We start from the raw sequence: 12,515 nt of genomic DNA, 5'->3' as shown, positions 1-12,515 counted from the left end.
ATGCTAGAGTGATAAGCCCTGATTTATGACACAACTGAAATTGTCTTCCTATTCTGCTGGGGTTGTGGAAAGTGAACAGCCACCAGTCACGTTCGGGTTGGACTCAGGTTCTTTGCCTTAGAAATGAAATTGTCTTAACCAAGTTAGTAATTTTGAGCCTCAATTTCTTCATCTGTAGTATGGAGGTAATACTTACCTTAAGAGACTATGACAATGAAAAAAAAACACATGTATGAATTGTTTGAAGCTCAAAAGAACAGCACAAATAAGATTATTTAACTTTCCACACCATTTCTTTAGTAAGAATCATAGATAATATATTGCAATAATAACAGATTCCCCAAATTCCAGCCAGTTATGAGGAAGTAAAAGGTGGTACATGGAAGCAGGAAGGCAGTTTCATCAATTACCTGCTTAAGACATCTCCCGAGTGAGATGGCCATTTCCTGCCCTCCTCACAGGAGTCAGAAAACACAACTCTTCCAATTTCCCTGCGTCTGTCTCCTTATTGCTCTTTTTTCTTCAATCAAGGTCAAGTTTTGTTTATTTGTGTATTTGTTTGTTTCTAAGGTCAAGCTTTGAGAATGTCTGTGCTACACTGTAAAGTCTGCTTGTGCTGTGGGCCAGGGGGCTGCCTGGTGCATTGCCATATGGCCAGCTGTCCCCATGGTGCCTGACTTTGCTGGCATACACTGGTCAGTCAAGAAACAGCTGATGACTTCATAAGGTGGGGTTGTAAGAAGGAGGCTTCTATATAACAAATCCATATACCAAGTGGTTCATGCAGCTGCACACACACAGATACATCTACACACAGCAGACATGCAGGGATACCTTCTGGAAAGGCATGGGAATCTGGAGCTGAATTACTTGGGTTCATGTTCCAGCTGTGCCAATAACTGGGAGTAAGTGACCTGCCATACCTGAGGGTTAAACTTTTTTTGGGGGGGAGGGGTTAAACTTTTCATCTGTGGAATGGGACAACACCTCTCAGAGTTTTAAGAATGAATCAAATGAGGTGGCATACGAGAAAACACAGGGTTCAGGGGCGCCTGAGTGGTGCAGTTGGTTAAGCAGCTGAGTCTTGATGTCGGCTCAGGTCATGATCTCAGGGTGGTGGGATGGAACCCTAGGTCAGGCTCCGCTCTCATGGGGGAACCTGCTGGAAGTTCTCCCTCTCCCTCTGCCCCTCCCCACCACTTGTCTGCACATACACATGTGAGCCCGAGCTCTCTCTCTTAAATATGTAAATCTTTTTTTTAAAAGCATATTGTTCCTTGTAAAGCCTAATATAAACATGTGCAAAACTATGTCGATGGAGATCTATTTATCTACCTATCATGGATGGATCCATCTGTCTATCTCTGAAAGCAGGAAAGCAAAAGTAGAGAGGATGCTGGGACTTCCCCAAGGATTCGCTGGTTCTGCTAAGGACTGACAGAGCGGGAACACTACCTGTTTCTGGTGGCAGCTGGGCCTCTGCTGGGAAGAGGCTCCCAGAAGGGAGTCTGGCAGACATGCAGTGTGGAGGTGACAGGAGATGCTCCCACTCACCTCCCACCAGGACTCTCCCATGGACTGAAGCAGCAGCCCCGGCTACCTGGGTGGGCCTTTTAAACTCAGCTGAGCTGCCTTCCAAGAACAGAGCCTCCCAAGACAGGGATGCCCCACACACTGCCCACTCTTGTCTGCACTCCCCTTGGTCCCTCGATAGGGAGAATTCATCCCGACTGGGTATCTGAGCAACCTTGACAGAGAAAAGGAAAACTCAGGAGGCTATTAGAAAGAAAGGTGCAGGGTGCCTGGGTGGCTCAGTCGGTTGGACATCTACCTTCGACTCAGGTCATGATCCCGGGGACCTGGAATCAAGCCCCACATCAGGTTCTCTGCTCAGCAGCAGGGTCTGCTTCTGCCTCTCCCTCTGCCCCTCCCTCAGCTCACTCTCGCTTTCTCTCTCTGTTTCAAATAAATAAACAAAATCTTTAAAGAAAAAAAAAAGGGTTCTGGGTGGCTCAATCAGTTAAGCCAATTACTCTTGGTTTCCGCTCAGTTCATGATCTCGGGTAGGGTCCTGAGATCGAGCCTTGTGTCCAGCTCTGTGCCTAGCATGGAGTCTGCTTTTCCCTTTCCCTCTGCTCCTCTCCCTACTTGCTCTCCCTCTCTCTCTCAAATAAATAAATAAATAAAATCTTAAAAAAAAAAAAAAGAAAAGAAAAACGAAGGGTCTTGAGCAGGTGGGCCTATGGGAAGACAGAGTACACGAGGGTAGCCCACAGAGGAAATTTCTGTTTCCTGTAGCTCAGTCCATTCAGGTTGAGAATGGAGAGACCAGGGCTCTGAAACAGTTGGTCTTGTGAGTGGTCACTAAAGAACTCAGTGCTCTGTACGTGTCCACACACTGAGTTATATTTCGGCCCTGACGTCTTCACTTTCTCAAGCCTCCCATGGCCCATCTACCTGCCATCTGGAATCTTTCCTTCCTTTCTTTCTTCTCTGCATTGAGTGTATCCTCAGTAGCCCAAAGGTGGCCAGAGTGGCACTATTTACTAATGGGAATTAGTACATGCTCCACATCAGGGTGTTTTGCTTCCTTCTGGAGAGCCACCTGTGAGATGCCAACTGGCACACCTCTGCCGGGAATGCTCACTGCTCATACCCAGGAAGGAAACACTTGTTGGCCTACACTAGTTTCCTACCTGGAAGGGTCCTGCCTCAGCTGCCATGCTTCTGGGCTGATTTCAACCCCACACTCCCACAATCTATGCCTGCCATGTCTATTTCTGCATTGTTACTCATCAGCTGGGTTTTCATATCTACCTTCCAAGTTCTATGAGGAAATCTAGAACATTCTTCAGATGGATACTCACCTGCCTCACCCCTCACTTCCTTTTTGCTCCCACATCATTCTAGTTCCAGAGCGGGAGAGTGGCCATAGTCTGGCAGGTAGTGACTCTGGGAGCATGGACTGTCACCACAGTGTTAGGAATGCCATGAGCAACGCACGGCCAGGACACAACAGGGCTGTTTAGCCAGTGACCCCAGGGACCTCCTGCGGGTTGCTTGGCAATGAACCCAGAACAATGGCTGCTTCTCTCCCTGTGGGAGGATCAGCCAGTGTTCCTAAGTGCTGGGAGGCTGCTGTTCCCAGCTGACACCCACACAGAAAATGTTTCTTCTATTCAAGTCTGCTTTCATGCTTTCTCTGCGGAGGGAACAGCACAGACAGTGGGTGCCCTTCTGGAGCACAGCCCCTTTGGGCACAGGGCCTCCTTCCCCGGGAATGAGCCCCCTGAACGTGGCATGAGAACAGACACTGAACTAGCAGCCTTCTGGCCCCCAGTGCCAGTGGACACAGGACCAAATAGGAAGACCTGGTAGGGGTCACATGACCTTTAGGGGTGGTAGTCAGTGGACAGGAGTGGATAGCTTTCACTAAGGGGTTGGGATCTAACTTTTAAAACATTATTTAAATCTCCTTGTGTCTATCTTCCCAAATGTCCTTCATGAAAGCTAGGATCCAACTGCTGTTTCTGTAAATTTCCATTTATTTCTGTAGACTTCCCTTCTACTGCCCACCTCTGCCCTCAATCTCTCTTTCCTTGCCACTTAGCATCATATGTTTTTCAAGGAGCACCTTTGAAAAGCACCTTTTTGGTTTTACCCTAGGTGGCCTGTGTTGAAACATGCATAGACCCAACCACTCCTGGGCTCCGTGGATGCTCCAGTGGGACCCAGTCTCCAAGGAGCACAGCTTGGGCTTCGGTTGCAGGCATCTGTGTTGTGAAAAGGTGGTGCAGAGCAGTCCTCTGGCTCCATCATCAGGAACCATGCTGCTGGGATCTACTCAGACGCTGTGCCTCAGGACCAGACAAATGTTCCTGTACCCAAATTTAAATTTACTGCTCTCCAAACTAGAGTTGGGTTGTGAAGAATGGAACTCCTATCTTGTTTCATTAATTAGCTTATAATGTTCAGGATAGGCCAAGCACTAACTTATTTTTATTTTTATAAGGAGTTTATGATAGAGGTGCTATCTTTATCCCATTTTGTAGGAGACCGAGACACCGAGACATAAATAACTTGCCCAAGTCATATTATTTTATGACACAATGATACCAGTGGTCTAATATTGCAAGGAGCTAAGAATTGTCTGTCTCTTTGGAGGTTTGTTTGATTTGCCTCAGTCATTACACCAATTTCATAATGTCTTCCATGGCTTTGTCTTTAACTAAGGCATGCCAGAAATAAAACTCTACTAATTTTTTATTTTTTTGGTGATTTATGCCATTCTAAGAGAGAGAATTTCTGAGAGAAACGTTCAATTTTAAGAAAGCAAGAAGATATTTGATTTTATTTTTTTAAAGATTTATTTATTTATTCATACAGATACAGAGAGACACAGACAGAGAAAGAGGTAGAGACATAGGCAGAGGGAGAAGCAGGCTCTTCGCAGGAACCTGATGTGGAACTCGATCCCAGATCCTGAGATCATGACCTGAGATAACCCAGGAGTATGAACCTTCAGAGTCAAGGATCTTTGAGGGTCAACTTAGAGAATGCCCATCACAAGGAATATATCACCACCTGTTTAAAACAAGGGGAAACTGTCTTCATGGCTCAACATCTTGAAAAATGGAAATGCATCTCTGTTTTCACACACAGGGGACCTGGTTGGGTGCAGATTGGGTCATATGTTCAGGCATCAAAAATTGCAGAACTATTTGTTTGCATTTCTGCCTGTGTACTCTGCTGCAGCTGAGTGTCACTGGAAACTGCATTTCCCAGGCTCCTTTGCTCTCTGGTTTCCAGTAGATTTGAGTAATGGGAGACACTGGTGCTACACAATGGTGGGACCAGGGCACTTTCCCGCTCCTTCCCTCTTCAATTCCTGGGGTTTCTCCAGCCTCATTGGTACACTGGCTCAGTCTCATCAGATGGCCCTTCTTTTGGTGGTCTCAGCTTCTGCCACCCCAGCCTGTGCTGTTCCAGCCCCAACTCCTACCCAGTGATAGTTATCCCCTCTTCTTCCTTTTGTCCCTGGAAGCCCTTGGAGAGGTGGCAACTTCCTGCCGCTGCTTATCTTCGGGTTACTCCTCACCCTTCTTTTGGTTTCTCGACTCTTTCATCATCTGTATATATACTTATCTCAAGTAAATCCCTTCTATATGAAATCCCTAGAGTGGTTTTTCTCTTTTTTAACTGAACTGATCAAACACAGCTGATGAACATTGCTCTTTCTTGAACGACTGATGTACAGAGCAGTGTTTACAGCATTTTCTAGTGCTAAATACCTGCCCTGGTCCTCATGCTGCTGGAAGTCCAGAGGATGGATGCTTCTTCAGGATAGAGTTTTACTACTCAGGGCTCATGTTTTCTATTTGAGAACATGGTAGGCTTTGTGACATCTGTGATCTCTTACATCTCTGAATATTGGAGGCTCCAGAATTTCACCATAGAGAAAGCTTAGGAATCATATTCTAATCGGGAAATGAATTGGGAGCACTTTATATGAAACCAAAGTGTGTATTTTGTCGTGGGGGGAGGGAGGAGAAGAAAATAAACAAAATTGAAAACCCTGAGTTGTCCATGTCAGAGAAGGGAATGTTACTGGTGGTGACCATGGGTGAAGCTGACAAGGATTATGCTAGGGCTTCATAAACTAAGTATATAGTCCTACAAATTGCTTTCCATTTCCTACTGCACCCCCTGCTTTCTTCCCTACCCCTAAATCAAAGAAGAAGGCTTAAGAATAAAGTTTAAAAATATAAAAGTAACATTTCACTGTACTAGGAATAATAATAAATTACAAATGGTCAAGGAGCTGATCATTGGAATAATTTTACCAGGAAGAGAGAAAGGACAAGTAAACTCTTGTAGCTTAACACCTTGGGTTACTATAAGTTATATAAGTTACTTATGTGGTTACTAGCAGTCCAGAAAGTTCATGTGAGAGAAAATATGAGAAAAGGAAAGTTTGTGGTCAGCTAGAAAAAGAAGAGTTCAAGAATGATGACTTGTGCAACACATCTTTCCCACAAATGAGAACACAGTACACAAGTGTCCCTGGACTGGAGATGCTGATTGATTCAGAGACCATTGTATGATAAAAACATCCCTTGTTATAATTTGATGCTCAAAAAATATCCTCTAATCTGTATCTTGGCCTTCTGACCAGAAAGTAAGCACACGTCTGATATTTATTTTTAATATCAAGTGTATCTCATTATAAATTAATTAATGGCATGATAACCTACAGCCCATAACCCTCAAATACTTGAGAAAGGCAGAGTGTAAGGACATTTAATCTTATCTACATTTCCTTCTGCCTTTGTTTCCTCAATTAGCATGGCTTATAAACTCAGTTCATGTGAATTAAGGATTGTATAATCATAGTCATAAGTAACACGTATGGCTACTTACTATGTGTGAAACAGTGTTAAAGCACTTCAAAAAAATGACCTCATCTAATCCTAGCAATACTCCTACTGAGTAGATAATAGTTATATCAATTAGATTTTTGCCATATTATACAACAAATAATGAATCTCAGTTCATAACAATAACAAAGGTTATTTCAAACTCACATTGTGTTTCTTTGTGGATCAGTCATGGTTCCATTCCGCGTTTTCTTCATATAGGGACCCAGGTTGAACATGACATAAAGGGATCTTATCACTGTTAATAATTGTGCTGGAAAGTGGGCACATGTCACTTTTCATAGTTTATCAAGCAAAGCAACTCATGTGGTAATGACCGATGTTGATGTGGTGGGGAAGTATACTCCTCACATGGGGAGGTGTATTATAAATCCATATTGATGGGCAGAGATGTATAATTCTCCAAAATGTGCAGCAAAAATTTGGGAATAATAGTACAATCTACCATGCTACTGTCATCCCAAATTTAAACCTGAGAAAATTGAGAAATAGAGTTTAATAAATTTCTTTAAGTCATAAACCTAGTAAGTGATAGGATTGGGATTTGAAATGGATTCATCTGTCTCCAGAACTATGATAGCCAGATTCTAAGATGGCCCTCATAATCTCACCTTCTGGTGTGCACACACTTGGATAGTTCCCTTCCCAAACTGGAAAGACTGACCTATGTAACTAATATTGTGACTACTAAAGTTAGGTCATAAAAGATATTGTAATTTCAGTTTTTCTCCCTTGGATCACTCATTCTTGGGGAGATCGGAGCAATATAGAGAGTCCTAGAGTAGCCTTACAGAGAGGCCAAGGAACTGAGGACTTTGCACTGACTTGACACCCATGGGAACTATATGAACCATCTGGGAATTGAGTCTTCCAGCCCCAGTCAAGTCTTCAGATGACTCCACTCCCCAGTAATATCTTGACTCCCATCTCACCAGATATCCCAAATCTAAACTATCTAGTTGTCAATCCCAAATTCCTGACCCATGGAAACTATGTGAGATAATAAATGCTTATTATTATTTTAAGCCACTAAATGTTGGGATAATTTGTTATGCAGCAGTAGACAACTATATAAGATTCTGTTTCACCATTATGCCAAACTGCCACCATGTAGGAATTAACCATCTGTGTAAATGCATAGATCTCACATTTACAGACAGCCAATGCATATAATTCAGGGGGAGTGAAGAAGGGAAGTAAAGGGATGCCGAGAAAATAGTAATCAGAAGTATCATGGATAAAGACTTTAGGGAAAGTGAGGAAATGCAATCTATTCTTGTTCATTAAGCCATCCATTCTGAAGACACCAGTAACATAATGGAATAAAGAGATGCTGAAGAGATTGATTAGGAAAATGATCATGAGTTCAATATCAAGGTTAATGAAGAGGTAGTTAATATTTCTGAAGTCATTGTTTCTCCAGGATCTTTCTTTCCAGACAGAAGAGAGTATTTGCTGGGATCTTGCCAGGATTAAGGAATCTGTGTTTTGACTCTTAAGAGCATATATATAGATATTTATGTTTTATATTCTTAAGCTCTTCTAGGCCAAGAAAGGGCATTCCAATCCATCTTATCCCCAGATCCAAAATGCTCTCTACCTGTACCTTTTACAAGGATCCTTCTCTCACTCAGATACCATAGGTTTTCCTTGCTGGCAACCCAGAGGGCAAATCATTAACCTCTCTCAGGCTTTCATCTTGAAACAAGTGGATTCTTTTTTTTTTTTTTTCAAGTGGATTCTTAAAGTCTCAATATGCTTCCACATCCAAATTAAGTTTAGATTAATTAGATTTACTCTTTCCCTATTTTTTGTTTTTATTTTATTGATTTATTTAGCCTTGAGCCAATGTAGGACAATTTGAGTTTAGAACTTATTAATGTAAATACATAATATAGAGAAATATATACATGATATATAAATACTTAATAAGGTATAAAAATAGTTTAAGGTCACCTCTTAAACTACAGCTGTCTAACACAGGCTTCCTTCAGTCTGTTGAATGAGACACATTCTTGATAAAATCAGTTCAGCTGGTTGTGATCAGCCTTGTTGAAATTGAATAGAGAAGATAAAGGAAGAAGAGAAGGTAGCAGAGCAAATTTCATCAAAAAGGCATACCTACTACTTTGTTTTGCTTTGCAATTAGGGCATGCATGCATGCAGTTAAGTGAGTGTGAGCATAATGATATAAAATGTATTTCTTAATGCAGATTATGGCCAAAAATAGTTTTTTTTTACAAAACCTGATCCACTAATAAACATATGAACATAAACCAAAACCTAATTACTATTTAAGTTATAAAGAACCTCAAACTTACTTTATTTTTATTTTTTAAGATTTTATTTATTTATTTATTCATGAGAGAGAGAGAGGCAGAGACACAGGCAGAAGGAGAAGCAGGCTCCGTGCAGGGAGCCCGACGTGGGACTCAATCCCAGATCTCCAGATCACACTCTGGGCTGAATATGGCACTAAACCACTGAGCCACCCGGGCTGCCCAAACTTAATTTGCTAAAAACAACCACCATTGTATTATATCTCCAGATTCTTTGGATCAGGATTTTAGGTAGAGCAGAATGGAGTTGGCCTGTTGCCATGATGTTTGGGACTTCAGCTGAAAAGATTTGACCACTGCCAGTTGGAATAACTGGGACTGGGACTCCTCTCATATTTCTGGCTCTTGAACTAGGATGTTTCCAATATTAGGACAGCAGACCAAAGCACCCAGACACGGTCTCCAACACAACTGGGCTTTCTCATGGCCCGGCAGCTCCAAAATCACCAACATTCTCACGGAGGTAGCTCGAGATGGAAGTCTGAGGGTTCCAGAAAATAAGGCACAACCAGTGTTGCTCAAGAGCAAGGCCTTACTTTCTCCACGCTCTCTTGATGCAAGCTGTCACAAGCTCAGATTCAATGGACCAAGAATTAGATTTGATGAGAGCACAAGAGGCAAGACATGCTGGAAAAGGGAATGTGGGTCAGGAGAAACTGTTGCAATCATCTTTGGAAAATTAAATTTGCCTCATCTTACAACCATGAAAATGTTCATGAGCAACAAGCTACATAAGTAAATAGATTGGGCCACATTTATCAATGAAATATAAAACAGTGCAAATCAACAAACTCAAGCTCTCTGTCCCAATGTAATTCAGATGGATGGTTCCTATCAAGGGGGGAAAAAGACACAAAAGAGTAAATACACTATGATTTCACATATATACTTTTCAAAACCAGAACAAACTAAACCATAAAGTTCATGGATACATACACACACACACACACACACACACATATAATCTATGCATATTATCTATTATCATATGATTAATCTTAGATAAAAAAGAAATAATTTCAATGAAAGTCCAGAAAAAGTGTAGAAAGAGGGTACAGACTATATCACTTGGATGTCTGGGAAACTTAGCACACATTAAAAAGAAAAATTTATTATATTTTTGAGAGAAACATATTGTTTGCTAATAATAAAGTAATCTATGCTTATGGTAGAAACTTTGAAAAAACATAAAAGCTTGAGCACAAGAATAAAAATCATCTACATTTCCAATGCTATAGATAATCTCTGTCATATTTAGCCATATTTTCCCTTTCTATGAAAAAATGTTATATCATGATGAAATGTGAAGAGAAACTTGTTTAGAAAACTTTTTATTTTGAACTAATTTTAGATTTACAAGAAAGTTGCAAAACTAGTACAAAAATTCCCTTATATCCCTCAACTGACTTCCCCTAGGGTTAATGACTTCCATAACCATTGTACAAAAAATTCAGGAAATGCAAGAAAACAAAATAAAACAAAAGAACAGGAAGTAGACATTGGAACAATATTATTTACTAAACTTTAGACTTTTTTTCAAATTGACAAACTTTTCCACCCCAGTCCTTTTTCTGTTCCAGGATCTTATTCAGCATCCTACACTGAATTAAATTACTGCTTTCCTCAGTATTTGCAAATCTAATAACAGTTCTGTAGTCTGTCCTTGTCTTTCATGACCTTCACACTGGAGGAGGATTTATAGTTATTTTAAAGAATGCCACTCGGTTTGAGTTTGTCTGATGTTTTATCATTGGAGTGAGTTTGTGCATTTCAGCCAGGAACTATCACAAAAATGAGGAAGTGTCTTCTCAACTCAAGGATTTCACAATGTCAATATGTCCTATTACTTGTCGTGTTTACCTGGCTCACTTCGTGAAGGTGATGCCTGCTGAGGTTAGCCACTGTACACTTTCTACCTTTGCTTCATAGCTGAAAGGTGTCTTAGGGAAGACACTCTTGAGACTGAAGATCCTATTGCTCCTTAAATGCTCACCAAGTGATGTTAGAATCCACTTGCGGACTGCATCTGCAACAGGGCAGAGTTATCCCCTCTCTTTATGTCTGTATTTATTGATGGATACATATTTTATTTGAGGAATTAAAAAGTTCAATATTATCCATTTTTATTTTGTTGCTCAAATGGCACCAGTTTTGGCCATTGGTTGCTCCTTAAGACTGGCTGGCATGACGTTTCCATCTTTTAAAAACATTTCCTTATCTTCTGGTACCATAAGATGTTCCAGGCCCATCCTGTATTTTCCCTGCTCCATCCTTGGAATCAATCAGTTATCCAAGAAGCCCTGGTTCTATTGGAGAATAATGCTTAAAAGTCAAAGATTGTGTATCAGGTGTGCTGATTGCTGCAAGGGTGTCACTACTTATGGGCCCTGTCAGCTGACAGAGCAAGGAAATACATGTGTATATTAATCCAGCACACACACTATGTCTGTGTACCTATATAACTGTAGATACACCTCTGGTTCTAATCCAGGCCCATAAGATTCATTTCTACCAAATATTTGTCTTTCCACCAGTAAGAACACTACATGTCATTTTCTACAACATACTTACTTTGTTGGTCAACTCTAGTAGACACATCGGTAGTTTCAGAATGGTTAATCCATATCCCTGAAACACTTTTATTAGATTACACCCTTTCAGTGTTATTATGTTATTGAGTTAATACAGCTTGGCTCATTTGTTAGTGCTTACATTCCGTGTTGGGTTCCTTTCCCAATCCTATCACTTTTAATAGTTTATTTTGCTAGTATGTGAAACCTTACTATAGTTGTAAGAGTCAGAGTTGCACAAGCAGACATACTCAATAAACCATTCTTCCCTCCTCATCCTTGCTACTCTGTTTGCCATTCTCCCTTCTTTTACTCCTTTCTAACTCTCCCCCCATAAATAACCCATCTCCTTTGTTTTTGGTTTATCCTTCCTGTCTATCTTCTGCATAACTAAGCAGAAAATGTGAACTCTTATATCCTCTTCTTTCGCTTATGGAGGGTATCATACTGTGGATACTCGTGCACTTGGCTTCTTCATTTAGTCATACATCCTGGAATTTACTCCTTATTACTTCATAGGGATCTTTCTCACTCATTTTTGTAGCTGCATATTCCTCAATTCTGCAAGTATGCCCTAGTTCATTCAACTGCCCTCTTATATGTGGATATTAAAGTTCTTCCAAATATTTCATAGTTGCCAAGCTGGCAACCTATAGCATAGGATATGCAACCACACTTTTGATGGCTGAATAAGATAAAAAGAATAACAAGTTTTATTTATTTATTTATTTATTTATTTATTTATTTATTCATGAGAGACACAGAGAAAGAGGCAGAGACATAGAGGGAGAAGCAGGCTCCTCACAGGGAGCCCAATGTGGGATTCAATATCTGGACCTGGGATCATTCTCTGAACCAAAGGCAGACCACTGAGCCACCCAGGCATCCCAAAAATAACAAGTTTAAAAGTAACATATCACTCCTTTAAAGAAAAATCCTCCAGAAATGTTCTACACCAAAAGCTGAGATAGAGGACTTGTTAAAAGTCCACAAAGGGGAAGTCTGTCCCAACACACAGAGTTCTACAGGTGGTCTTCATATGGTACACATAACACACCTCCTATGAGAAAGCCAGGGAGGGGAGACAACACATTCATTTGTTGTACAACAACAACAAAAAAACCTGTTGGGGTACCTTGATGGCTCAGTGGTTGAGCATCTGCCTTTGG

This window comes from Canis lupus, chromosome 37, assembly GCF_048164855.1.
Source record: "Canis lupus baileyi chromosome 37, mCanLup2.hap1, whole genome shotgun sequence".
Taxonomy (NCBI): Eukaryota; Metazoa; Chordata; class Mammalia; order Carnivora; family Canidae; genus Canis; species Canis lupus.
The sequence above is the reverse complement of the archived record's forward strand: the minus strand, read 5'-3'. Positions refer to the sequence as shown.